Raw genomic sequence first — 23,758 nt, 5'->3', positions numbered from 1 at the left:
AGCCCTTCTGCCAGGCAATCCTTGCAATTCAAAACAACTGTGGTGCAGCCTTTGCTGCAGGTAGGATTATAAAGTTGGGAACATGTTTTAGGAGGTGGACTGTGGTTCTTTCTGGGATTTAATGTTAGTTTGCATTTGAGGGATTTGGGGAATGATGGTGAGGCAAGGTTTGAGGTTAAGAAATTATGGAAAGTTAACAGGGGCTGATTTGTGGGCAGTGGGGGTGGATCATGGTTGTATGCAGGTGTGAACTGAGTCAGGCTGGGTTCAACATTGGTCTTTGTTTGAGTCTGATTGGTAGGGCTGGTGGCAAAAAAGTTTTTCCAGTGTACGGACTGGTAGAAGGAGAGATAAGTCATGCATGACTGAATTTGGGAGTGGGGCACAAGGTGAAGCCTTTGGAGCAATCTGATATTTCAGCTGCGCTAAGACTTTTGGATGATAGGTACATCACTGTGTTATGGGTCTGTTTAGGTTCCGGATTCTGTTTGGTGGTGAGAGGGAGTTTTGGAGGGTGGGGTAAATGTAGTAGATCTGCAAGACATTGTTTGTCACCTGTAAGGGGACGTAGTGGAGGTTTGGAGGTTGTTGTAGAGGTGGTGGACAGTGATACTCCAAGGCGGGAGCAGGAAATGAGTAGGGTGGATAATTTTTGAGGTGGCATTGAGAAAGTTGCTCTAGTTTCTGGAGGGCAAGAGTTTCAATGTGTGTTATGAGTTCCAGAAACTTGGGATTGTGTAGCAGGAGAATTTTAGGCATGGAGAGAAGGTATTGCAAGAAGGTTTGGGCTTGATTCATATGGCTTTGGAAGACTATGTTTGTGAGAGCTAAGGACTGGCGGAATCTGAGCAGATGAAGATCATTGTGGAAGGAAGAGCAGCAGCTGGAGGTCAGTAATTTGACGGTTTGGCCATTTGGAGGGATTCCATGAGCAAAGCAACAATGCAGGAACAGTATGTTGGATTGGGTTCTGGATAGGGATAAGGAAACTTTTCTGTATTGATGTAGATGGAAGGTGCAAGGATCCTTGATGGTGGAAAAAACGCGAAAAAATAATTAAATAACGTAGAATTATATCCAAAATAATGCGCAAAAATACACCCAAATTCGTGGGAAAAGTCACAAAAAAGATGAAATTATGGGAAACAAGATGAAATCTGAGGGAGATGATAGTGAATGGCGAAAACCAAATAAAATGGCCTTGAAGTTTCAATGAGATCAAAGAACAGATTTAAAAAAAAATATATGTACTGTGGGTTGCAGGTGTGAGGGTGGATACGTGTGAAGAAGGGAGATGGGAGATGTGACTGGATTAGGCGAAATTAGTAGCTGCGAACTGGGATAGAACAGAGAAGGAGTGGGTTGTGGGGAGGAGGTGGTAGGATGAGATACAAGATCATGTGACACTGGAAAAGTGCAAAAATATGGGAGAGGGACACAGGGATACTGATCAATTTGATGGAAATGGAAATGAGTGTTTGGTGTCATTGGCCGGGAGGCCCCTTACGGGGCAGGTCTGGGTGCCATGGTGCAGGTCTTATTACATTCGATGCCACATTGGGCAACCTGCACGCCAGATGGGGATGAAATGATGATGAAGACAACACAACACCCAGTCCCTGAATGGAGAAAATCCCCAACCCAACTGGGAATTGAACCCAGACCCGTAGGACGGCAATCCATCATGCTGACCACTCAGCTATTGGGGTGGACTTGATGATATAGCATTAATGATTTTGGCGGGAGTAATGTGGGGCATAAGATGCTGATCCTGTAGCACATCTGAGACAATTGATACAGTGTGGCTCATAAGTAGAGCATTCAGTGCGGACTGTAAGGTGGCAAGAGAAACATGGGAAAGAAGAGAAAGAATGATGGATATTGAGTATGGTAATGCATTTGACAATAGTAAAAGAGGAAAACAGCACTGGGTTAGGACCAAAGAAAAACTGTAAGGCAAAATCAAACAATGGCAAATCCAGGATGGAATGTAACAATATTATGAAAAGGATAGTTGCTACTCACCATAAAGCCGAGATACTGAGTCACATACAGGCACAGCAAAAAGACTGTCACACAAGTGCTACTCACACACACATGACCACAGCTCCGGCAGCTGAAGCCAGACTACAAGCAACAAGCAGCAGCAGCAGTGTATGATTCAAGAGGTAACTGTTGAGGATAATGAGGAGGCTGGGACAGGAAGAGGACGTGAAGCAGGGTAGGGGCGAGGGAGATTGAAGTGCTGCTGGGGAGTATGCAGGGACGAGGCGGAGAGAGGGTAGGGCAGCTAGGTACAGTCAGGAGACTAGACCGCGAGCAGAGGAGAAGGGAGGGGGTTAGCGGAAAAGGAGAGAAGTAAAAAGACTGGATGTGTTGGTGAAATAGAGGGCTGTGTAGTGCTGAAATGGCAACAGGGTATGGGCTAGATGGGTGAGGACAATGACTAATGTAGGTTGAGGCTAGGAGGGTTACAAGAACTTAGGATATGTTGCAGGGAGAGTTCCCACCTGTGCAATTCAGAAAGCTGGTGTTGGTGGAAAGGTTCCATATGGCACATGGTGTGAAGCAGTCACTGAAATGAAGAATGTCATGTTGGGCAGTGTTCTCAGCAACAGGGTGGTCCAGTTTTTTCTTGGCCACAGTTTGTTGGTGGCCGTTCATGGGAACAGACATCTTGTCGGTTGTCATGCCCACATAGAATGCAGCACAGTGGTTGCAGTTTAGCTTGTAGATCACATGACGGGTTTCACAGGTAGCCCTGTCTTTGATGGGATAGGTAATGTTTGTGACTGAACTCTAGTAGGTGGTAGTGGGAAGATGTATGGGACAGGTCTTGCGTCTAGGTCTATTACAGATATATGAGCCATTAGGTAAGTTGTTGGGAGCAGGGTTGTGTAGGAATGGATGAGGATATTGTGTAGGCTCCATGGACAGTGGAATACCTTTGTGGGAGGGGTGGGAAGGATAGTGGGCAGGACATTTCTCATTTCAGGGCATCACAGGAGTTAGTCAAAACCCTGGTGGAGAATGTAATCCAGTTGCTCCAGCCCTGGGTGAATGTTCCTCTGTGGCCTAATGGTGAGACTTTTGCAGGTGGTGGGTGACTGGAAATATAAGGCATGGGAGATTGTTTTTGTACAAGGTTGGGAGGATAATTACGGTCTGTAAAGGCTTCAGTGAGACCGTTGGTATATTTCGGCAGGGGCTGCTCATCTCTGCCAAGGCAACAGCCATGTGTGGTGAATAGTGTCATATGAATTGAGGGACAAAATAATGTAAACTGATTAATAATTTCTGCTTGAACAATAAAGAAAATTGATTGAAAAGAATAATTGAAAGGAATTGGAAGGTAATTTATAAATCTGTAGACATATCCTGGGTGAATTTAAACTGGTACTAATCTCAACAGACCTTCAATTCAATACATTTAAGATCAGTATTCAGATTTTTTGTTAGATACTGCTTCACATTAGTGCCATTGTGTATAGAGCTGATTATGGCAATGCTGATACAGGATCGCCCCTCCGCTGCTCGTGCAAATTCCTTGTCTGCTTCGAACCTCCTGAAGCAGGATTCTCGGTGTGGGCAAATTGACGAACAGACAGGTGTGATTGATGTAGATGTATGAATAAACTTGGCCTTCCTAATAACTTTTATGACACTTTTTAATACATGATTGGAATAAACATTTTTAAAAAATACTGGTATGTTGGAGCTAGTCATATGTCCACCTGCTGCCACTTGTAGAAACAAACAGATGTAGATACAGAAATTAATCAATTGAAGAGTGTATCTCTTCAGATAGTATCTGCACAGTGTTTGGCTTTCGAAGCACATGGGTGCGGCTCAATGTCCATTATCGTCCCAGTTCGCGCTCACATGTTCGATACGAGGCCCAGAGTGTCCATGTCATGCATCTGCGGTAGCTTTCACTGCACAGATTCATGAAGCTCATTTGCAGTGCTGTGATCCTTTGTGAAATCTTCAATGTGGTGACAACTGGTTTTCATATCAGCGGCCCGAGGTATTTATTTCAGCTCGTCACACTCTCGCTTATTCAGTGGGGATACCAACTGTACATCTGACATCCGTCAACAAAGTAAGTTTCTTGCTGCTTTTATGATGTTGTCGAGCACAGAAAATTCACGTTTTTACAATGTTGTTGAGCACAGCAAATTCATATTACTTGAAGTATTGCTATATTTAGTTTATCATGTGCAGGCCCCCACCTGACATTCTGCAGCCAGGTTTTCGTATGTTTTTGCACTTTTGTTTTTGAGCGTCTTTAATACAGTTGTATTACATAAAGTTTTTGTAGTGTCCTTTCCACATTCTGTACACATAACATAAAAAAATACAATTACAAAATAGGCTTATAATATTCATTTGATGGCATGCCATTATCGTCACTGATATACATTATAGGCTGCTTATTGTTTTGTTTTAGTACATTTTGTTAAATTACAGTTTCATTACATTGTTGAATTCCAATTATATGAGTGCAAATTTTACTCTCATTCTTCATATAACATTCATGTACAATAATAGATTATGTTTTCCTTTATGGCATAAATTGACATACATTTCATTTCAATTTACAATGACTTCTTGTTGGAACATATTTATCAATTCCAGAGAATTAAAGAGGTAAACAGTAGTCACTACAATAGATACTACACGCTGCTCAGATAACTATGTATGGCCTCACCTCTCTAGCATTTTCCAGGAAGGATCTGTACACTGCAGGGTTAAGGAAATTCCACTGAAAGGCATTTACATGCTCAGTATTGTCTCGTTAGCCTGCAGCTCGTGGTCTTGTAGTAGCGTTCTCGCTTCCCACGCACGGTGTCTCGGGTTCGATTCCCGGCGGAGTCATGGATTTTTCCCTGCCTTGAGATGACTGGGTGTTGTTGTGTCGTCTTCATCATCATCATCATTATTCCCCATTACGGTCGGAGGAAGGCAGTGGCAAACCGTCTCTGCTAGGACCTTACCTAGTCAGCGGTGCGGGTCTCCCGCATCGCCCCCTAAGCTCCTTGGAGTATGGGATCTCATTATCATCATGTCTCATTACTAGACTTAACTGTGATCCCAAGAACAAAATAGTTTGTGTTTACAAACACAACTCAAATCTGATCATACCAATCATGTCAAATACTTATTCAGTGTTTAAAAGTGTAACTCAATATTTACTTGTTATGTTCATTGTTTAGAGGATAACCATTTCATAAGCTGAGGTATACAGAGTTGTATCATCAGTATGACATGTTATGTACAATGAGTGTAAAACAGTGCTTACATAAGTAACATAAGTGAATAAAAATTTCAAATTAAACATGTATTTGACACCTTCATGGGGAGTCAACACTCACAGTAGTTAGGTTTCAACCTCTTGTTTATTTGGTAGTGCTCAACTTTAGTCCAGCATTGTGATATGTGATGTACTGCAACTGGTTTCTTCTTCACACACTTTCACACTATCACATTCATGCGTATCATAAACTAATAACTACATTTATATTGCGGTGTGGTCCTTTCTTATTTTGATATGGTCCCTAACACTTTACAAGCATTCATCTTTCTTCACTTTAGGACGCGAGAAAAACTTAATACTAAATCTTCATAGACAAGTGCATAGTGGCTCGATGGCTTCTAATACCTTTTTAATATATTCAACCATGTATTCATTTACTTGAGTTTGCAGTCTTGCTATCACAAAAATTATTTAATGTCATGTGTGCGTCTCTACTTACCTTATAAATCTGATAGATAAAGTGTACTATAGGCATGGTGTGACCTATTATTCAGTTTGCCATTTATACCATACTCACTCGTTTACCCACAGCAAGACTTGCCTTGTCCATCAAATATAAATTAATGCGTGTACTTTCCATACTCAAATTAGTAAATATTGTACTTATATAGATATAATGTATATAGTAGCATAACTTAAGTAAAAATCTTGTAGTTTAGGATTCCTTTTCGTGTATTTAATCCATTAGCTTATCTTTCTATGTGTGTATTGTGTAGATAGTCATAGTTGTAGTATAGACTCTCCCTTAATTTTCTATGTCCCTGTTTATGCAATAGGCTTTACAGATGCTAGTGCAGGCTGATCTCATAGGGTTTGTTTGTTTTGGCTGTCTGTCTGGCATGCATGCCCTTGTAGTTTATTGACTAGCTTGGTCGCCAATGCACATGCGCTTCGTCACTCTGATTCCACTTACATCACGGAAAGTTGTGTATTGCATTGCTTGCTACCATGCATTTCACAAGTTTGTTTATTTGTTTACAACTGGCCCACACACAAGGCAAAGTGTTGTATTTAGGGTATCGTCATCTCTAAACACATAAAAGTAAAATTCTTTCTCATTAAATCCATTCATCTTATCATTTACACATTTGACATATAAGAAAAAACTCAAACAGAAATTTTCCTTATCATCTAGCAATATAAATTCTGGAATGTGTTTTTCCAACATCCTAAATCTAATATTATCATACTTGTATACTACCTAGAGGGCATACAGCCTTCTTCAATATACATACATTCTCAAGTCTTTGTGTGGGTGAAGGCCCTTGTCTTTACCCTTGTGTGTACCTATCTGTATGCTCCTGGGTAGGGGATTTCGGTGTAGAGTAGTTGCCAAGTATGGTTAAGTTTTCCAATTTTCCAATTTTTGTGTGCTAAGTAACACCTTTTGTACAATATAAAATTGTGTTGTACATTTCAGCTTTCTGTCATAAATTCCTTTCCTATATTTAGCCCAAGTTTCGAGGTTGATTACTGCTTGTTGTATTTTATCGTCAAGTGATAATTCCAGTATCGGTAACTTGGGAGATTTTTCCCACTCCTCTACTTGTTTGCAATTGAACATCAGCTCATTTGGTGTAAATCTAGTTGATGTGTGGGGAAGGTTGTTAACAGCTTGTAAGAAGGAAGTGAGATATTCAATCACTTGGTATATTTATGAGGTATATAGGTTCTCACAAACCTGTTGAATTCCTTAAAAACACTTTCTATGGGAGATGCTTCAGGATAAAATTTGGATGCTAAAATGGGGTTGATTTGGTTGGAATATACAAACTCTTTCCATTTGCATCCAACAAAATATTAGGCATTATCTGTTAGCATTACTTCTGGTTTTCATTCTCTTGCAAAATAATCCTCATTGATTTGTCTTATAATTGAACTGGCTGTAATGTACTGTACAAATATTATACTGACTTACTCCCCCCTTACCTTTGTGATAGAGTCCAGCGTGCATTTTCCAGTGCCTTAATGGCCCCAAGTATAATTGTCCACATATTCCTCTGGCAAACAAACGTGCCACTGTTCTTTTTCGGGATGGTTCCTATCTAACAGAACACATTTGGGAGTAGTGAGAAACCTTTTTAACTTTTCATTACTGTTTTGCATAAGTTTCGCCCTTGCCTTACTCCAGTGTTTGTCTTCCTTCTGTAATTGCTCCATCTGTTTACACATATGGACATAGTATGGTCAGAGTGTTTCGTCCTCCATCAACATAGCTCTCATTTCACTTTCCAGCTCTAAAAGATTGCTCTAAGCCTTGTGATAATCGAGAAAGAACATCAGCTATTATATTTTGGTTTTCTTTTATGTAGGCTATTTCAAAATTGAATTCTTGAAGAAACATACACCACCTGGCTATCCATTGGTGTAGTAATTTACAAGTTGACAAAAATGATAGGGACCGATGGTCACAGTATGCTTTTATGTATTTACCCCAGAGGAAATATTCAAACTTTTTAAAGGACCAAATTACAGCCAATCCCTTCAATTCCATAACTGAATATAAAAGTCCAGCTTCACATAAGGTGCGACTGGCAAAGCTAATTAGTTTAGGGATGAGATTTCCCTCTTCTACTATTTGAAAAAGGTATGCACCCAGACCTTGAGAAGCTGCATTGGTGCATAAACAAAAATCCTTCTTCATGTCTGGTTGAGATAAAATATTAGCATTTGATGAGGCTTGACTGATGTTCTCAAAATCAGTTTGACATTGCTTGTTCCATAACCGAGGTCTGTTTTTCCAGAAAAGATTGAGTAAAGCATCACTGTTCATAAGTTGGTTAGGGATGAATTTCCTGAAAAATAACGCTAGGTGTAAGTATGCCTTTAATTGTCTCTTGTTTTGAGGAACAGGACAGTTCCTAATGAGATCAATTTTTTTAGGATCTGACAGTATGTCTTCCAAAGAGATTACGTGTCCTAAAAATTTTATCTTTTCTCATCAAAAATTAGATTTCTTGAGATTTGATGTTACTCTATATTTGGAAAAGTGGCCCAATACTTGTTCAATTAACCTTAAGTGTTCTACCCAAGTGAGTGTAGTGACTAAAAGGTTGTCCACATGTACTGTTACCTTACTCCAAAGTTTGGACCCTAGCACTCTGTCCAGTGTAGAGATAAATACACCTGCACTTATGTTCAATCCAAACAGTAATGCTTGAAATTCAAAGCTCCTGCCCACACATGTGAAAGCGGTATACTTCCAACTTTCATCATGTAATTTCATTTGCCAATATGAAGATCAGAGGTCGACTATAGTAAGAAATTTAGCATCATGGAATTTCATAAGCTGTTCCTCTAAATTGTCTGGACATGTTCGGACTGGTACAATAATCTTATTAATGTTATGTGCATCAAGGACCAAGCACACCTTGCCATTTGCCTTACTCACAGCCAAAATAGGACTACGATAGTGGAAAATGATGGTTGTATTATGCCCCATTGAAGCATCACGTTAATCTCTTTTCTTACTGCTTTCCTCTTTGTCCATGGTATAGGGTATGAAGTAGAACAAAAAGTTTCATGAGGATATACTTCCATTTTGTACACAAAATCCTTAATGATACCTGGTCTTTTTTCAAATACATGTATATAAGCAAGTATCAGTTCCCTAAGTTCTTCTTGCTGTTCTTGAGATGGTTATTTACAGTGAAATGATATTGGCCCTTTCCTGTATCAATTTGTCCATACTGAGTAAACAATCAACTATTGATTTCTCTACTATAAAAAAATTGCATCACGCAGAAAATTGTCCTAATTGGACAGGAATTAAGTCTTGTATTTTGACTCCTTTCGATTTCTGACCAGTGGCAGTTTGTACCTTGCAATTTTGTACTGGCAGTATCGGTATATGCCCACGCTTCTTCAGTTCTTGAAAGTATCCCTGTGACATCAAATTAGTTGTAGCACCTGTGTCAAGTACAATGGGTACAATCAAGTTCAAATATTTTGGCTTTAATAGTAGCTTGTACCTTGCCCTCTGTCAAGTTTTTATGTGTCTTCCTTGTTACTTTGATATAGATTATTTTTCACATAACTACCATGATCATAACTGATAAAGCAAGTGTTGATCAAGCTCATGCCCCCACTTCCCTCCAAGGTCACTGAATGGGGGCTTACCATGACTGGTTCAAGTTTTCTGGCTTCGCAGTGGCATCAGTCTCTGGGGTAACTTCTACTAAATGGACTGTTGGTGTTTGATTATGCCAATTAGTATCCTGTGAGGCTCTTGACTGAAATTCTCTTTGCCTTTGCACATTATTTGGCTTATGTGTGTTACTTCGCTGCCGAATCCCACTGTCTGTGGATTATCTGGCTGCCTGGTAATGTTTTGTGTTTGCCAAGTGATCGGCTCATCATTGCTGGTAGCTTGTGTCTACATCTACATCTACATCCATACTCTGCAAGCCACCTGATGGTGTGTGGCAGAGGGTACCTTGAGTACCTCTATCGGTTCTCCCTTCTATTCCAGTCTCGTATTGTTCGTGGAAAGAAGGATTGTCGGTATGCTTCTGTGTCTGTACATATTGTACAGGCTGGCTATACACTACTTGCCCATTGTAGTTGTTTTTGCTAAATTTTTTTCCAATTTCTTTTATATCCCCCCTTGAATTTACAGCTTGCTCCAATACCACTGTGATTACTGTTACTGTAACCATAAGTCTGTGGCGGGTAAGACTGCCATCCATGTTGTACTACGAATCTGTTGTTCACTCATTGTTATGTAAATCTCTGTGGCACTATCTGCGTATTAACTGGCATGGGTTGTACTGGCCTCTCTTTCTATATCAAGTCTATTGAGTCCAGTACAGATACAAAGTATTCGGTGTCATGTTCCAGAATGGTAATGAGTTTTTTCCTAATGTGGGCAGCACGTCTACTTGAGATACCGGATTAGTCCAGTATCTGGTTTTATTCAAATACTTTTCAAAATAGCCCCTTAAGCTTCCATGTTAGGCATTGAATGCCTCTCTTGCATGGCCTCAGACCAATATTTATCTAGAAAGGCTCTCTCAAACTGTTCATAGTAGTGGCAATGTACCGCCATGTCTGTAGCCCATTGCAGAACATCCCCCTGTGTGTCTTCAATAACAAATATAATTTTCTGGGCTTTGGTTCAGGTATGAGATAAAACATTTTGAAATGCTCTGATAAAGACCATGGGGTTTGTTCTTTTCCCTTCTGAGGTAAATACCAGAAATTGTCGATGTCTAAGTAATCCCTCATCCTAAGTAATCCCTCATCTGCAAGTAATGTTCTCAAACATGCCACGCTGTCAGTGACAGGCGTGTTTGTGTTTGCTTGTGGCATGTTGTTGTTGTTGTGGTCTTCAGTCCTGAGACTGGTTTGATGCAGCTCTCCATGCTACTCTATCCTGCGCAAGGTTCTTCATCTCTGAGTACTTACTGCAACCTACATCCTTCTGAATCTGCTTAGTGTATTCATCTCTTGGTCTCCTTCTGTGATTTTTACCCTCCACGCTGCCCTCCAATGCTAAATTTGTAATCCCTTGATGCCTCAGAACATGTCCTATCAACCGGTCCCTTCTTCTTGTCAAGTTGTGCCACAAACTCCTCTTCTCCCCAGTTCTATTCAATACCTCCTCATTAGTTACGTGATCTACCCATCTAATCTTCAGCATTCATCTGTAGCATGACATTTCGAAAGCTTCTATTCTCTTCTTATCCAAACTATTTGTTGTCCATGTTTCACTTCCATACATGGCTACACTCCATACAAATACTTTCAGAAAAGACTTCCTGACACTTAAATCTATACTCGATGTTCTCAAATTTCTCTTTTTCAGAAACGCTTTCCTTGCCATTGCCAGTCTACATTTTATATCCTCTCTACTTCGACCATCGTCAGTTATTAAGCTCCCCAAAAGCAAAACTCCTTTACTACCTTAAGTGCCTCATTTCCTAATCTAATTCCCTCAGCATCACCCGACTTAATTCGACTACATTCCATTATGCTTGTTTTGCTTTTGTTGATGTTCATCTTATATCCTCCTTTCAAGACACTGTCCATCCTGTTCAACTGCTCTTCCAGATCCTTTGCTGTTTGTGACAGAGTTACAATGTCATCGGCGAACCTCAAAGTGTTTATTTCTTCTCCATGGATTTTAATACCTACTCTGAATTTTTCTTTTGTTTCCTTTACTGCTTGCTCAATATACAGATTGAATAACATCGAGGAGAGGCTACAACCCTGTCTCACTCCCTTCCCAACCACTGCTTCTCTTTCATGCCCCTCAACTCTTATAACTGCCATCTGGTTTCTGTACAAATTGTAAATAGCCTTTTGCTCCCTGTATTTTACCCTTGCCACCTTTATAATTTGAAAGAGAGTATTCCAGTCAACATTGTCAAAAGCTTTCTCTAAGTCTACAAATGCTAGAAACGTAGGCTTGCCTTTCTTTAATCTTTCTTCTAAAATAAGTCGTAAGGTCTGTATTGCCTCATGTGTTCCAACATTTCTACGGAATCCAAACTAATCTTCCCCGAGGTCGGCTTCTACCAGTTTTTCCATTCATCTGTAAAGAATTCACGTTAGTATTTTGCAGCTGTGACTTACTAAACCGATAGTTCGGTAATTTTCACATCTGTCAACACCTGCTTTCTTTGGGATTGGAATTATTATATTCTTCTTGAAGTCTGAGGGTATTTCGCCTGTCTCATACATATTGCTCAGCAGATGGTAGAGTTTTGTCAGGACTCGCTCTCCTTAGGCCGTCAGTAGTTCTAATGGAATTTTGTCTACTCCCATTTCATCTTGACCTACATCCTCTTCCATTTCCATAATATTGTCCTCAAGTACATCACCCTTGTATAGACTCTCTATATACCCCTTCCACCTTTCTGCTTTCCCTTCTTTGCTTAGAAATTGATTTCCATCTGAGCTCTTGATATTCATACAAGTGGCTCTCTTTTCTCCAAAGGTCACTTTAATTTTCTTGTAGGCACGCTCTATCTTACCCCTAGTGATATGCCCCTCTACATCCTTACATTTGTACTCTAGCCATGTCTGCTTAGCCATTTTGCACTTCCTGTTGATCTCATTCTTGAGACGTTTGTATTCCTTTTTGCCTGCTTCATTTACTGCATTTTTATATTTTCTCCTTTCATCAATTAAATTCAATATATCTTCTGTTACCCAATGATTTCTACCAGCCCTCGTCTTTTTACCTACTTGATCCTCTGCTGCCTTCACTATTTCATCCCTTGGAGCTACTCATTCTTCTTCTACTGTATTTCTTTCCCCCCTTCCTGACAATTGTCCCTTATGCGCTCCCTGAAACTCTGTACAACCTTTGGTTTAGTCAGTTTATCCAGGTCCCATCTCCTTAAATTCCCACCTTTTTGCAGTTTCTTCAGTTTTAATCTACAGTTCATAACCAATAGATTGTGGTCAGAGTTTACATCTGCCCCTGGAAATGTCTTACAATTTAAAACCTGGTTCCTAAATCTCTGTCTTACCATTACATGATCTATCTGATATCTTTTAGTATCTCCAGGATTCTTCCATGTATACAACCTTCTTTTGTGATTCTTGAACCAAGTGTTAGCTATGATTAAGTTATGCTCTGTGCAAAATTCTACCAGATGGCTTCCTCTTTCATTTCTTACCCCCAATCCATATTCACCTACTATGTTCCCTTCTCTCCCTTTTCCTACTCTCGAATTCCAGTCACCCATGACTATTAAATTTTCATCTTCCTTCACTACCTGAATAATTTCTTTTATATCATCATACATTTCTTCAATTTCTTCATCATCTGCAGAGCTAGTTGGCATATAAACTTGTACTACTGTAGTAGGCACGGGCTTCGTGTCTATCTTGGCCACAATAATGCATTCACTAAGCTGTTTGTAGTAGCTTACCCGCACCCCTATCTTTTTATTCCTTATTAAACCTACTCCTGCATTACCCCTACTTGATTTTGTATTTATAACCCTGTATTCACCTGACCAAAAGTCTTGTTCCTCCTGCCACCGAACTTCACTAATTCCCACTATATCTAACTGTAACCTATCCATTTCCCTTTTTAAATTTTCTAACCTACCTGCCCGATTAAGGGATCTGACATTCCGCCCTCCAATCCGTAGAATGCCAGTTTTCTTTCTCCTGATAACGACGTCCTCCTGAGTAGTCCCCGCCCGGAATATTTTACTCAAGAGGACACCATCATCATTTAACCATACAGTAAAGCTGCATGCCCTCAGGAAAAATTACGGCTGTAGTTTCCCCTTGCTTTCAGCCGTTCACAGTACCAGCACAGCAAGGCCGTTTTGGTTAGTGTTACAAGGCCAGATCAGTCAATCATCCAGACAGTTGCCCTTGCAACTACTGAAAAGGCTGCTGCCCCTCTTCAGGAACCACTTGTTTGTCTGGCCTCTCAACTGATGCCCCTCCATTGTGGTTGCACCTACGGTGCGACCATCTGTATCGCTGAGGCACGCAAGCCTCCCCACCAATGGCAAAGTCCATGGTTCACGGGCATGGCAATTGAGCTTGCTCGACAGGTACAGCTCTCAGCAAGTGTTGTTGCATTCTGCAACCTTTGCTATTTTCCCTTGACAGTCTAGCCCCATATTATGGGTATACGGTGAAAGTATCTACCTCCTCTAAAAGCATGGGTTTGTTTTCTGTCAAATGTTGTTTTGGATGCTTCCTTCAAACCTTAGTCTATTTTAGCAAGAGGTTGACTTTCTTTCTCCTTTAGAGCTTCTTCTACAGTATCTACATCCATTTTGCACTCTGACACTACCTTTTCAGCAAGGGTGCTGACCTTATCCAGCACCCAGCGCCAGCTTTTTCACTTATTTCTTTTACATCTGCACTGTTTCTTGGCAAATTTTGACTCTAAACTTAATTGGTCTACTCTTAGACTTAACTTTTGTACTTTGATGGGTACGATTTTGCATACGTCTTGTAACTTACTGACTGCATTCGTCACATTTTTTACCGACACATCCACTTGGGATTGCGTCTCCTGAATTTGAGAATATCCTTGACTAAGGTTTTGTAACTCACCTGGAAGTTGGGTCTGTTTATCGTCTATGGATGGTACTTTTTCCACTGATGTATTTATATTGCGGGATCTGTCGGTAATTATTTCTTGTTTTAGTTGTTTACCTAACTCTGTCAACTTGCCAGATAGTTTGTCAGATAATTCAGTATGTATAGTTTTGCTCACATCACTGAACTGTTGACTGATACTGTTCTTGAAATCATCCAATGCCTGATTTTTCTGTATAAACTGTTGTCCTATATTTTTCTTAAGCTGTTGGGTTACATTTTCCTGAAATTCCTTTTGTTTTGCAAACGGTTGTCTTATTAGTTGCATGAGTTATGAGAAATTGTGTGTGTCAATAGCATTTACATTGTTTTTCATATTGTTTCCTGTTCTTGCGTTCACGACATCGTGAGCAAATAATCAAAGGAATTTTCCCCGTCGCGTCCTTCAGTTTCACTATTTGGAAAAATGTTTCCCGGTGAGAACAGTGAAATTGTCTCATCGAGCATCATAAAAGTGATCTCATGATTAGTTATACTACCAGTGTCATCATTTTTTGATAGTGGGACGTCAACCTCACTGTTTTGGTTGCCACTGGCCAATTCACTAGTTGGCTCATTAACTTCAACTGTTGCCAAGCTCAGATGTCTGGCATCTTGGCATATTGCATTGTAATGAATTTTCAACAATGGCCATTTCCTTTGACTCCATTGTGAATAGTGTTTAACAAAATTATGAAAAAAAAATTATTTTTCAAAAATGAAATTTTGTCTGTATTGGTACTTTTCAGTTAAAGTAGATTTAGCTGCATTTTCACTAAGGAACCTGATTGTTATCTGACCAATCAAATAGAATTCAATGACTTATCTTACACTTTAATGATGACTTTATACAAATTTTCATCTTTTCTTAAAAAATTCAATTTCCATAAAGGATATTAGTTGGAAGGAAAAGAGATTATCTACTGCCAGAGAGACGGCACCAAGTGTGGCCATATAAGCATATAGTGTAGCAGCTTCTTACCTTTACTGCAGAAATCAGCATTCCCAGCGCATCTCATTTGTAGGCAGAATTTAACTTTCATTTGCTCCTTCAATTTTTTTCATATTCCCAATCTCATGGACATGTAACAAGTACAAAAAAAGTCTCATTCGTTTCTTGTGACAATAACATGAATAATTTATCTCAAAATTTTTTTTATCTCAACAATTGAAAGGTCTGTTCATATTCTGCTCAGTTCCATCCTTTAAACGGTTGCCATTGAATAATGTCATATGAGTGGGGGGACAAAATTATGTAAAATGATTAATAATTGCTGCTTGAATAATTTAAAGGAAACTGGTTGGAAAGAATAACTGAAAGAAATTGGAAGGTAATTTATAAATCTGTAGACATATCCTGGGTGAATTTTAACTGGTACTAATCTCAACAGACCTTTAATGTCAATGCATTTAAGATCAATATTCAGATTTTTTGTTACGTACTGCTTCACATTAGTTCCATTGTGCACAGAGCTCCTTATGACAATGCTGATACAGGATTGCTTCTCAACTGCATGCGCATATTCCTCTCTTCTGCTTCACACTCCTGATGCAGATTCTCGATGCGAACAAAATGATGAACAGATGGGTGTGATTGATGTAAATATATGAAGAAATTTGTTATTCCTATTAACTTTTATAACACTTTTTAATATAAGGTTGGAATACACATATTTTAACAATACTGGTATGATGGAGTTAGTCGTATGTCCACCATCTACCACTTATAGAAACAAACAGGTGAAGATACAGAAATTAATCAGTTGAAGAGTCTATTTCCTCTCCCTGTTTTGTACCAAAACATTATCTCTGCCACAAAGCAACTCTTTAATTTACCTTTGGCTTTACATGTATAAAAGGAAAAGGTGAAGAAAGGAAAAAAAAAGGATGCTTTATGATGGGTAGGCTACTTCTGGCAAGGAATGAGTGGCAGCTGTTGAACTGGGGGTATTGCTGGTGATTAGTAGGTTTGATATGGATGGAGGTACTGATATAGCCATCTTTAAGGTTGCTGTCAATGTCTAGGAAGGTGGCTTGTTGGGTTTGCCCCCACTGAGAGAATCTCTGCTCTTGTAGACCAACACATTCAACCTATTACCTGGAACCTACCCTCCTGTATAAAAGATACCAACCATTTCCTTGACTGACTCTCCACAGTTCCTTTCCCTTTACCACACAGTGCCCTGCTCGTCACTATTGATGCCACCTCCCTGTACACTAACATTCCTAATGCCCATGGCCTTACTGCTATCGAACACTTCCTTTCCAGACTCCCGATGGATTCCAAACCAACAACCTCCTTCCTAATCTCCGTGACCAACTATATCCTCACCCGTAATTACTTCTCCTTTGAAGGCATTACCTACAAACAAATCCTCAGTACAGCTATGGGCACCTAAATGGCAGCATCCTGTGCTAACCTATTCATGGGCCATGTAGAGGAATCCTTCGTAAAAACCCAGAATCCTAAACCCCTCACCTGGTTCAGGTTCACTGATGACATCTTTGCTATCTGGATTGAAGGTGAGGACACTCTATCCACATTCCTCCAGAACCTCAACACCTTCTCTCTCATTCACTTTACCTCATCATACTCAACCCAGAAAGCCACCTTCCTAGATGCTGACCTCAACCTCAAAGTTGGCTACATCAGTACCTCTATCCATATCAAATCTACTGACCACCAGCAGTACCTCCACTTCGACAGATGGCACCTGTTCCATACAAAGAAGTTCCTTCCACACAGCCTAGCCACCCATGGCCATTGCACCAGCAGTGATGAGCAGTCCCTCTCAAAATATACCAACGGTCTCACTGAAGCCTTTACAGACCATAATTATCCTCCCAACCTTGCACAAAAACAATCTTCCATGCCTTATCTTTCCAGTCATCCACCACCTGCGTAAGTCTCACTGTCCAGCCACAGAGGAGCATTCTCCTAATAACTCAGTACCACTCATGACTGGAGCAACTGAATTACAGTCCCCACCATGCTTTTGACTATCTCCCATCGTACCCTGAAGTGAGAAATGTCCTGCCTACCACACTTCCCACCCCTCCCACAGTGGTATTCCGCTGTCCACTGAACCTACACAATATCCTCATTCATCCCTATACTATCCCTACTCCCAACCTCATACCTCATGTTTCATATACCTGTAATAGACCTAGATACAAGACCTGTGACATACATCCTCCTACCACCACCTACTCCAGTCCGCTTACTAACATCACCTATCCCATCAAAGACAGGGATAGCTGTGAAACCAGTCATGTGATTTACAAGCTAAGCCGCAACCCCTGTGCTGCATTCTATGTAGGCATGACAACCAACAATCTGGCTGTCCACATGAATGGCCGCCGACGAACTGTGGCCAAGAAACAAGTGGGCCACCCTGTTGCTTAACCATGCTGCCGAACATGATATTCCTCATCTCAATGACTGCTTCACAGCCTGTGCCATATGGATCCTTCCCACCAACACCAGCTTTTCTGAATTGTGCAGGTGGGAACTCTCCTTGCAGTATATCATAGGTTTCTGTAAACCTCCTGGCCTCAATCTTCATTAGTCACTGTCCTCACCCACCTAGCCCATACCCTGCTCCTGCTCCAGCACTACACAGGCTCCACAGCCTGTGCCATATGGATCCTTCCCACCAACACCAGCTTTTCTGAATTGTGCAGGTGGGAACTCTCCTTATCCTAGGTTTCTGTAACCCTACTGGCCTCAATCTTCATTAGTCACTGTCCTCACCCACCTAGCCCATACTCTGTTCCTGCTCCAGCACTACACAGCCATCTATTCTACCAATGCACCAACTCTTTTTACTTCTCTCCTTTTCTGCTAATCCCTCCTCCCCCCCCTCCCCCCTGACCTCCATCCAGCCTCCCAACTGCACAACTGCACCTAGCTGACCTATCCTCTCTCCATCTTGTCCCTGCACATTCTCCAGCAGCACCCCACCCTTACCAGTTGCCTCTTCCATTATATGCTGCTGCTGCTGCTCATGGTCTGGATTCAACTGCCACAGACTGTGGTCATGCGTGTGTAAGTTTTGTTTGTGTGTGTGTGTGTATGTGTGTGTGTGTGTGTGTGTGTGTGTGTGTGTGTGTGTGTGTGTGTGAGAGACAGAGAGAGAGAGAGAGAGAGAGAGAGAGAGAGAGAGAGAGAGAGAGAGGTTCTTTGGGTTGGAGAGTGGGATGTTAGATTCATTAATCATGTAGGTGGGTTATGGAACTTGAAAAGGGAAATGGATAGACTGAAGTACGATATAGTGAAAATTGTGGTGACGGGAAGAACATGACTTTTGGTCAGGTGAGTACAGGATTATAAATACCAGATCAAAAAGAAAATAATGCAGGTCTAATAATGAATAAGCTAATAGGGATGTCGGTAAGCTTTTACGAACAGCACAGTGAATGCATTATGATAGACAAGATGGAAACAAAGCCAACACCCACCACAGTAGTATGAAAGTGGGCTAAAAACCCACACAGGTAATGCCTCGATGTTTATTCACAGTAGTACAAGTGTAAACACCGACTAGCTCTGCAGATGATGAAGAGATTGAAAGACCGTGTGAATATAAAAATTCAGATAACTAAGGGAGATGAAAATGTATTTCTATTGGGAAATGAATAAACAGTAGGAAAAATAAGATAGGGAAAAATTGTAGGAGAACACAGATTGGTGGTACCTGGCGTAATTTTGCACAGAACATATTTTAGCCATTATTGACATTTGGTTTAAGAATCATGAAACAAAGTTGTGAACATGGAAGAGACATGTAGGCCATAGAATGTTTAAAATGGATTACACACTGAAGAGCCAAAGAAACTGGTACGCCTGCCTAACATCGTGTAGAGCTCCCACGAGCACGCAGAAGTGTCACAACACGACGTGGCATGGACTCGACTAATGTCTGAAGTAGTGCTGGAGGGAACTGACACCGTGAATCCTGTAGGACAGCCCATTAATCCGTAAGAGTGTGAGGGCATGGATATCTCTTCTGAATGGCACATTGCAAGGCATCCCAGATATCCTCAATAATGTTCATGTCTGGGGAGTTTGGTGCCCAGTGTTAGTGTTTAAACTCAGAATAGTCTCCTTGGAGCCACTCTGTAGCAATTCTGGATGTGTGGGGTGTTGCACAGCCCTCTGGAATTTCCCAAGTCTATCAGAATGTACACTGGACATGAATGGATGGAGGTGATCAGACAGTATGCTTACGTACGTGTCACATGTAAGAGTCATATCTAGACATATAATGGTCCCATATCACTTCAACTGCACATGCCCCACACCATTACAGAGCCTCCACCAGCTTGAACAGTCCCCTGCTGATATACAGGGTCCATGGATTCATGAGGTTGTCTCCATACCCATACATGTCCATCCACTTGATACAATTTGAAACGAGACTTGTCTGACCAAGAAACATGGTTCCAGTCATCAACAGACCAATGTTGGTGTTGATGGGCTCGCGTGAGGCGCAAAGCTTTGAGTCATGCTGTCATCAAGGATACATGAGTAGGCCTTTGACTCTGAAAGCCCATATCGGTGATGTTTTGTTGAATGGTTCATATGCTGTCACTTGTTGATGACCCAGCATTGAAATCTGCTGCAATTTCAGAAGGGTTGCACTTCTGTCACATTGAATGATTCTCTTCAGTCATCATTGGTCCTGTTTTTGCAGGATCTTTTTCCAGCTGCAGTAATGTCGGAGATTAGATGTTTTACTGGATTCCTGGTGTTCACGGTACACTCGTGAAATGGTTGTTTGGGAAAATCCCCACTTCATCTCTACCTCAGAGATGCTGTGCCCAATCGCTTGTGTGCTGACTAAAACACCATGTTCAGACTCATCTAAATCTTGATAACCTGCCATTGTAGCAGCAATAACAGATCTGATAACTGCACTGGACACTTGTTGTCTTATATAGGTGTTGCCAACCCCAGCACCATATTCTGCCTGTTTACTTATCTCTGAAATTGAATACACATGCCTATACCAGTTTCTTTAGTACTTCAGTGTATAATGTAAGACAGAGATTTCCAAACCAAATTTTGAACTTCAAAACATTTCCATGGGCAGCTGTGGACTCTGACCATAATTTATTGGTTATTAACTGCAGATTAAATCTGAAGAAATGACACTGATGTAGTAAATTAAGGAGATGGGACCCGGATTGAAAGGACTAGACATTAGTGAGAATTTTAAAGGGAGCATTAAACAGCAGGATGAAGCAATGCTATCTACATACATACTCTGAAAACCATTGTGAAGTGTATGCCAGAGTATACTTCCCATTGTATATATTATTAGGGCTTTTACCAGTTCCATTCATATGTGGAGTGTGCAAAGAATGACTGTTTAAATGTCTCCGTGCACACTGTAATTAATCTAATCCTGTCCTCATGATCTCCACAGCAGTAATATGAAGAGGGTTATAGTATATTTCTAGATTCATCATTTAAAGCTTGTCCTTGAAACTCTGCAAGTAGACTTTCTTGGGACTGTTTGCCTCTTCGAGTATCTGTCAGTTCAGTTTCTTCAGCATCTCTGTGACATTCTGCCATAGGTAAAACAAACCCTGAGCATTCATGCTGCCCTTCTCTCTATTCATTGAATATCCACTGTTAGACCTATTTAGTATGGGCTGCACAAGTGATTTTTAAGCAATCTCATTTGTAGACTGATAGCATTTTCCCTAGTATTCTACCCATGAACTGAAGTGTGCCACCTACTTTACCTATGACTGAGCCTATATGATCATTTCATATCGCTACAACTTGTTACAAGCAGGTATTTGTATCAGTTTTCTAATTACAGTTGTGACTCATTGATGCTGTAATCATGCAGTACTACATTCTTCCATTTCGAGAAGTGCACAATTTTACATTTCTGAACTTTTGCAGGAAGTTGCCAATCTTTGCACTACTTTGAAACCTTATGAAGATGTGACTGCATGTTTATGCAGTTTCCTCCACACAGTGCTTCATTACAATAGCCTCATCAGCAAAAAATTCTGAGGTTACTAGTAATATTGCCTGCAAGGTCATTCATACAAAACAAAACCAGCAAGAGCCTCAGTACTTCCCTGGGGCACATCTGAATTTACTTCTACATTTGTCATCAACACTCCATCCAAGATAACATTCTGTGTCCTCCCTGCCAAAAAATTCTCAATCCAGTTACAAATTTAGCTCAATACCCCGTATGATCACACTTTTGACAATAATTGTAAATGTAAATGTCGTACTGAGTCAAATGCTTTTCAGAAATTTAGCAGTTTAGCAATAGATGGTAAATAGGTTGTTTGAGAGATGAGACAATGAAGGCAGCAAAGAATCAAAAGGTACACACAAGCCACAGTTGACAACTTTAGATAGATTTTTAAATTTAGTTGACAAAAGGAGAAAATATAAAAATGCAGCAAATCAAGCAAGCAGAAGGGAGTACAGACTAATGAGACTGATAGAAAGTGCAAAATGGCTAAGCAGGTATGGCAGAGGACAAATGCAAATTTGTAGAAGCATTTAGAGCTTTCCTGTTAGATGTCACCTAAAAGAAAATTAAATAATCTTTTGAGAAAACAGAAGCAGTTGTATGAATACCAAGTGGAAAGCCAGTATTAAGCAAAGAAGGTAGGGTTGAAAGGTGAAAGAAATATGTAGAAGGGCCACATAGGAGAACTGAATTTGAAGTCAGAAAAGGAAGTGAATGAAGATTAGATGGGAGATATGATACTGGGAGAAGAATTTGAGAGAGTATAAAAAGACCAAGTCAAAACTTTTCCTTCTTAACAGAAGGATTTTTCTCCATGTGAACAACAGTTAACATGTTAGACACTGTAGGAGCAGTTCACAGCAGTTCTTGTAACTACATCTCACCAGAGAAAGTATTCCCTGCAATTTAACTCTTTTCTTTCATTTCTGTGGAGGAAACAGTTTATAGTTCCAAAGCTGAAAATTCAGTCTGTTGATGATCTATCCATGTTGGCCACATATAGTTTGTTTATCTGTATTTTTTTCATGAGGACTTGCTAGTTCAAAACTGTTTTTATTTGTGGAGCTATTTTTGTTTTCATATGTAATTAGCATCATTTTATAATTTTAGAATTACTCTAGTGTGGTTTGTAATAATGAAGTACTGTGGTTTTCTTGTAACTATCACAGGTGCAATTTCAGCCAAGGTTACAGTGTTTCCAACCTATCCAGTAAAATATGCTGCAGGACAGAATTTTTATTTAAAAATTGTGGATCCAATTGTTAATCTGCAAGGATGTGTGGTTAATGTGACAGGAAACGTAATTACTCTGTTAGAAGCAGAGCAAATAGAAAAAACTGGAGGATATGAATATTTTGGCGGTGGTTTAGAATCTGGTAAGTTCATCATTTATTCAGAAATATTTGACTAAAATAGGATTCTTTTGTGTTGCTTTTGACTCTATTATCTTACAAATGATGTGCGTGCTCTACAACAAGTAAAGTAACACAGAAAACTGTAATTAGCAAAATTATTATGTCAGATCCTGTAAAAATATAGGTAGATATATATTAGAAATGATGTGAGAGACAGAACACATTGCCTGCAATGAGTGGCTCTATGACAAACAACACTACTGATAAATTATGCCTAGAAATATAACAGAATGAAGAAAGAGGTCATTTATAATTATTTTTGTGAGAACTGCTGCAGTATTCACCAGTATTCATCTCTGATCTTTAATAATGATTTTGTGTCTTGTTTCTATTGTGTCTTGATACATACTTTAAATGAAGTGTTATTTTACAGATACAAACTTTGTGACTTTGATTTTAATGGCTTTAACTTAACTTGCTCTTATTTAAGCATGAAACATTAATAGATGGGCAAAGTCTTGCACTAAATAGATGTTTTGCACATTTTAAAAAACTGATTGATGACCGTCAATGCAGTTAAACTTTCACTTACCAGTGTTATTTTGTTACTGATGATATTTGTAACCAGTTGTTATTGCGCAGCTTCTTCAGGTATCTCAGCTGTTTCAGTAAATTCACACACCTAATGCTTTGCACATATTCCAGGTTTAAATAATGAGCACAATTTCTTGCTGAATTCACAACAAATACAACATTTATTTCTGTTCTTGCAAATACATCTCTTGCAGCCACATCATGGTTCAGTCATGACTTTTCATAACAATTGTTGCAACTGACTCAGATTTTGACTTCACAACTTGTGTTGCACAAATGATATGTGACCACCCAAGATGACATGAAAACCATAGGTATAGCAAACAGTTATATTTTCTGAGGGCTCATGCCACCTTAAATAAAACCAATAAGATTGTATTGCAAAGACATGATGAATGAACCTTCAATTATTTTTGTATACA

General features: G+C 40.0%; 1 protein-coding gene across 1 annotated transcript in view; it reads left to right on the top strand.

Annotated features, from left to right (window-relative positions):
* LOC126475013 (uncharacterized) overlaps positions 1–23,758 on the top strand; it is a 276,772-nt gene that overhangs the window by 5,736 nt on the left and 247,278 nt on the right. The window contains exon 2 of the mRNA XM_050102551.1: positions 22,557–22,763. The gene's annotated coding sequence lies outside the window, so the exon portion shown is untranslated. The remainder of the gene's footprint in view (positions 1–22,556; positions 22,764–23,758) is intronic.

Source organism: Schistocerca serialis, chromosome 4, assembly GCF_023864345.2.
Source record: "Schistocerca serialis cubense isolate TAMUIC-IGC-003099 chromosome 4, iqSchSeri2.2, whole genome shotgun sequence".
NCBI lineage: Eukaryota > Metazoa > Arthropoda > Insecta > Orthoptera > Acrididae > Schistocerca > Schistocerca serialis.
This window is presented reverse-complemented; position numbering and strand designations above follow the sequence as displayed.